We start from the raw sequence: 6,744 nt of genomic DNA on the forward strand, positions 1-6,744 counted from the left end.
ATATATATATATATATATATATATACGTATATTCATACGTATAGATGCCTAAATATATATGTATTATGCTACGTGTATGCATGTAAGCACCTATGTGTATGTGTGTATGTATGAGTACGTACATACATATATGCCTGTGTTTGTGCGTGTGTATGCACGTACGTATACATTTTTGTGTGACTGTAAGTATGTAGACGTTCCTAACGCAAGGGTTTTATATCTATGTATCGTGAGAATATGGTTGTGTGTATATTTTTATACATATATATATTTTATAAATGTCTATAGTATATATTTTATCTTTTTCCACCTATTAGTGTTACTTCGAATATATTTAATGGTTTTTCGTAGCGTCTGTTGCCATTAATTGCTGATGAGAATATATCGTAGCTATTCGCTTGGGAATTCGAGCCTTCCAGTATTATAATGACAACCTTTGGCTGCTTGTTCTCATTTGGAACACACAGACACACGTACAAAGCACACACACACACACACACACACAAATATATATGTATAATTAATCTCTTTCAAAGTAGGATCCTACACATCTCTACAAAATTAATATCCTTCAAATTAGGATCTACTGATTTCACTGTAATTGTAGAAATGCACTGGCCACTTCGTGAATGCATCCTTCTAGTGACCCAAATGTAAGCATCAAAATACATTTAATCTTTTCAAGGCCTTCAAAATTAATGCCCTAAAGTTTTTCCTTCATATTTGGAAGCAACTAAAAGTTACAGGGCGCAAGTATGGAGCGTAATGTGGGATAATTTTAATGTTCATCGCTGTCAAGTGCTTGGAGACTAGAATGGAATTGTGGACACGTTCACTTTCCTGCTACAGTTTCGACCGACCCTTATAAAAGGCTCCTTCTTTTCGCTACGAAATATTTTCTTGAACACCCTCAACATTTTGAAGAAGTACTCATTATTGACCGTCTGTCATGAGGGAACCCAAATTGTACCTTTGCCGGCGAAGAAAGCGACCGTTATATGGTTCCTGCTGCACCTGCTTTACCTAGATTACCTGTGTCTGAGGGATGGCAAATTTTACCCTGCTAGAGTCTGGTGTGCAAAGTTTTCAACTCGTAGTTCTTGTATCACCAAATTGTTTGCAAATAATCCATGTGCGTGCGTGCGTGTGTTTGTGTTTGCGAGTGTGTGTGTGCATATGCATGTATGTATACATTGATAGATTAATGAATCGTTGAATGTATGAATGTGCATATATACATACACACACACACACACACACACACACAAACACACACACACACACACACACACACATACACACACACACACATATATATATATATGGGAGAATATACAAAAAATAACAACAGACGAGGACAGGTGGTGTAAATAACAAAAGTATATATTAGTATGACGCTCGGGAATACGGAAAGTCTTTGACGTTTCGAGCTACGCTCTTCAACAGAAAGAATACGGAGACAAGGAGAAAAACACGGAGAAAAAAAATTGAATAGTGTTCAGTCAACGGTCATGCGTGTGTATATGTATCCAAATACAAACCGACTACTAATTTAGAAGCATAAATATACGCTATATCGGCAACGTTTCAAAATCCAGTTCTTACTCTAGAATGTATCTAACAATAGGAAACTAATTATGAGACAGTAAATGTTTCTCAGCCTCCACCACTCATCTGTAATGTAGGCAACATGGTTAGTTATGATGACATTTTATGTAAATACCCTGTGAGGAATTGATTTATTTGAATAGGTAGTATGACCTTTCAAAACGATGTAAGATACAAAATAATTCATTCAGGTTATATATCAACTAGTTGACGTACCTGATAATTCCGTAGAAAGGGGGACTTATCCCTTGGTTCCGTTCTCATTATTGTTTCGCTAATCCAATAACAACAATACAAAGTACGTAGCTCTTAAAACTGTGTTTGTGCATTTACAGAGAATACCGAAATGTCTTCACAAGATCTTGATTTTTTGGAATTTCCAATAAGTTATAAATACCCAAATTGTGAAGTCAGTCATAAAATAACATGAAATTAGTTACCTAATAGTAAGAATTCAAAAAAGTAACCCCGAAAAGGGCTTTAATGCATTCCCAGAGTGTATATAACATAGGAGTAAATACTAATAAGGTATGTATACTAAAATCGTGAAGCACGTTACGTAATAACAGGCTAATCAGATATGAAATAATAACAGTTCAAAAGTAAATAACTCTGAAAAGAGCTTTCATGCGTTCCCAGTGGATATTACGCTCAAAGGCGCTAGTGTTCGTATATTCGTGAATAAATCACAAACCGAAATAAGTGGGTCTATTGTTTATGAAAATGCTATTTACTTGTTTAAGGGTTGTATTGGATAAATTGCGAAAATAACTCTGACAGTTAAAATTATAATAAATAAGCACACTCAATTTGATTTATGCCAAATAATTTAGGAAAATGAACAGGTTATTTTTCTTGGTTATATATAAGGATGCCTTCCAGGGGTGAATGGGTTATTTCCCTTGGTTTTTAAAATAAGATGGATTAGATATATATAAGGCTCCCTTCCAGGGGCCCTATTATCAACTTTTTCAACAATCTGAGTATGTCACGAAGTTTCCAGACACGAGTTTTACTCATATGTTAAGTTTCATCAAAATTGTTAAAATGATGTAGGAGGAGTTAGCTAACAACTCCACAAACACAGCCACAGACAGAATTTCCAACATGTGTAGTAGATAGCAACACTAAACGTTGTAAAATTAATTGCAACAACTTTTAGGAGAGATTTGCATTTCAAATAAAACATATAAACAAATTATTTTTAATTAGTACATACATTCATGCAAAGGTCTCCATGTAAAGCATCCGTTTCATACTACAAAATATACGCATAGAATTGTTCTGTAATTGCATTTACGTTCAACTGTTTATCTAGCGATTAAAGCATTTGTATTGAGATTAAAGGTTCTTTCTACGCCAATGAGTTATAATGATATCCAGATAAGTTTTCTGTGAAACTTCATGATATGTTTGAAATCGAATAATGTGCACAGATTAATGTGACAAAAATAACTTTAAAGTAACGGGGAGAGTGTGTGAAGGATGTAGCCAATATTTCTCTTATTTTTTACACTTCCGTCTATTTGCTGTGGATAATTCTATATTTCTCTCTCCTTCTCGTTGAACACTTACACACATGTATAGATTATCACCTATACATACATACATACATGCATACATACATACATACATACATACATACATACATACATACGTACTACGTACATGTGTGAATGTGAGTGTATGTGTTTGAATAAGTGTAATGCATGTATGCATGAATGACTACCATTTACTAATATTCGCCTTGGTGACAAAAAATACATAAATGAGATTATTTCGCTTTCCCTTAATATATATATATATATATATATATATATATAAATTAGACTGATTTTGACCACATCTGTACTGCAGAGAAATAGGGATACTTATTGAGTACTAATTCTATTGAACGCTTTTTTAACGCGTGGTTTAGATTAGCAATTATAATTTGGTAGAAACATAGCATAACTGTTAATCATACTGCGTTGATGGCTATTTAGTTACGTTGCAGATATGTTTAATTGCTTTCACACGATCACTTCAGGCTTCCGATAAGTTAGCATGGCTTCCCGGTGCGTAGAGTAATATGCATGTATTCCAAATGTTAGGCGTGACTTATTAATTCGAAAGAAATACGTTAACATTTTCATTCAGATCAGAGACTCTTCCCCTCACAAAAGATATAATTTTCTTGCTTCCTTTCTAATTATATAGTGAAACGTCAACAGAATGATGAAGAATATATACCATAAGATTATCATTTTATATGTTATCATTTTATTACTCTTAGTTTAAAATTTATTGGATTATTTCACGGTTGATATGTTGTAGGTGTATACTGAGGTTCAGTCAGTTGTTTACCCCATATTTTCTCAATTATTTGATCTCACAAATTTATATTTATTCTTGCCGAGACATAATCATAGGCTTATAGCTGCAATTATTTCGAATTCCTTTGAACTACATCGAATCGAAACTATTATCAAAATACGTTCTCGACAAGGCACTGCCTTCTTAAGAAAAATGCATACGTTGGAAAGCATAGTCCATAATACTCAAAAACAGGATATGATCACAAATTGGGAATCTTTTATTATAGGCTCTGAGTTTTCTTGATCGTCAATAACAAAGCGAGTTCTCTTCTCTTTAATACTTCAAAATACTTAAAACTCCACCAATTATTACACAGCAAATCACAAGAAAAGCAGACACTGGATGATGTGCTGCTAATATAACTTCAGATACCTTTGGATATCAAAATATATATATAAAAAAAAACATACTTATAAACATAAGGCCCTCCAAAACCCTCCCAATAAAAATTCAATGACACAGTAAATTAACATCAAATAAAATATATTCCATCTGCAGTAAACGGCTGTTAATTGGCAAAAAAATCTATTTCATTGTTCGAAATAGTTTCCAAAATCCATTCTGATGATATGCTGAATGCAAATTTCACCGATTGTAATTTTAATTTCATCTTTCCGAGTTCTGAAAACACTGTCAGTTTAGAACATTGGTCCAATAGGCTGACTTCGAACACGTCTTAAAATATATGGCTTTGCACATCTTTTAGAAATCGATATTCAAATCTGTTATAGTATATTTGGATCAAATATCCTAGTGTTAATTAGATAACGACCAGCTTCATTATTCTAATAGCTATAGTGGTGTTAGATTGAAAATGTCAGTTTACTATGCACATTAGAATGACTTTATTGTACATCATCTCGCTACTGTTGAGTTGAATCTGTAATACAGTCCCAGTTAAATTTCTATAGTTTTTAATTCTTAGCTCCATTCATTCTGATAGCTAACAACTTTGTACAGAAGTATTTTGATAATCATATAGCTAGAATTACTTGCAATTAGCATATATGCTTGATTGGCATACACGACAACTGCTTTTGAAAACATTACATAATTAGTTGTTGTGCTAATTATGTAGCATTTCAGGTAGATATTCCCGAAGAAAGTGTATGAGAAACTTTTATTAGACATAAAAGTGTAAATCGGTAAGATTATGATGGTATTAAATGTATTGTACCTAGTTGAAAGCACGACGAACTTTTGGCCTAGCTGTTTTGATCAATGGGCGCATATAAAACAGAATCCATAAAAAAGAAATAGTATGTTTATGTACTAAAATCTTAATCATAACTTCCGGATCAGTAAAATAAATTTCACTTAGGATATTGAATAAAGAATACTTTGTATAAAATACATCGGAAGCTTATAAAATAGTAAAAAAAGAAATGAAAATGTTCCTATGCATGACTGGGTTTATGTGAGTGTGCGTGGTTGCGTGTGGGTGTGTACCTGTGTGTGTTTGAGTGCGTGTAGATGTGTGTGCGCATGTGCGCGCGCGCGTGCGTGGTATGTGCAACTGTTAACACGCGTATGTAGGTCTCTATGCGTATTCATCTATGCATGTAATTTCAGCTAGACACGTATAGGCCGGAATGAAGGAGGGAAGAGTAGAAAGTATAAAAGTTGACGATGAGGAAAAACTGATAAAGAATGTAAACACTTACCTCTTAATTCAATAATTACGTTGCAGCAAATTTTCCGTTACACATTAGGGGAGTGAGAGCAAATGTTAGTCCACGTGGAAGATTTATGCAAACTACTTGTTGTGCAGTAATGCAATTACAACGTTGCTGGAACTCGGGTGGGATTCTTTCGTGTCTTCGAGGAAGCATACGATAAATAAATAGGGATACACAAGAGGTAATGACAAGGGAAAAGAAAAAATAACGGATAAACAGTAATAAAGAAAGTAATGGGGAAAAGACTGAGCACAGCTGATTGATAGTAGTGAGTTCGCTGTGTAAACGTGTTGTTCAAGACACTTCCCCTTCCCACACATACATTAAACGGTTTCAAAGAACAATATGTATTTCAACAATTCCTTTATAATATGAAAAACAGAGAATGTGATAATTTCAAAAATCACAAAACACCTATACAACTTTATTCATTCTTCTTTCTTTCTACATCACTTTCTTTATTTCTCATTTTCATTCGCTCTTCGTTACGTGCGCACGCTAACTTTCGGTTACTTTCTCGCCCCCTCTTATTTACTGGATTCTACCTACCCATCGATCTATCTTCATTTCATTTATTCTACAAACTGTTTATATTCTTTTATATTTTCCTTCTCTTCCTATCACTCACTATTTTTGTTAACAGAATTTTTGCTTCATGAATCTATCACTTTGTCACGAGAATTCTTTCCATCACTCACTCCCTAATATAATATCTCGCTATATAATTTCGTTCAAGTTTATGCCACATGACATTCTGTCTATCTTTCATCTATAAATTTGCTCATTCAGCATTGTCTGTTGCACTCTTCTTTCTTCTTCATTAATTCAGAATATGTGTGTGCTTCATTCTTTCTCTCCTCCTCTAGCATTCTACCCATCTGTGTGTGTATAGAGATCAGTGTATCTGAATGTTACTGCGTATATTTATGTTTGTGTAGCACAAACAAACGCCTAGTCTTTTATTAGCCAGAATACTAAATAATATGAAAGCGTAGTAGTGCTCTAAAAGAAATCATGAGATATGACTATACGTGTGTATGTACCTGAGTGAGAAGATATATATATCTATATATGAGTGTATATAAATATATATATATAT

At 33.6% G+C, this 6,744-nt stretch overlaps 1 protein-coding gene across 1 annotated transcript in view; it reads right to left on the minus strand.

Moving 5' to 3' along the window:
• The window catches only part of LOC106871357 (growth hormone secretagogue receptor type 1), an 878,042-nt gene extending 872,117 nt beyond the window's left edge, over positions 1–5,925 (minus strand). The window contains exon 1 of the mRNA XM_052967163.1: positions 5,631–5,925. The gene's annotated coding sequence lies outside the window, so the exon portion shown is untranslated. The remainder of the gene's footprint in view (positions 1–5,630) is intronic.
• Positions 5,926–6,744: the final 819 nt, after the last annotated feature.

This window comes from Octopus bimaculoides, chromosome 1 (assembly GCF_001194135.2).
Source record: "Octopus bimaculoides isolate UCB-OBI-ISO-001 chromosome 1, ASM119413v2, whole genome shotgun sequence".
Taxonomy (NCBI): domain Eukaryota; kingdom Metazoa; phylum Mollusca; class Cephalopoda; order Octopoda; family Octopodidae; genus Octopus; species Octopus bimaculoides.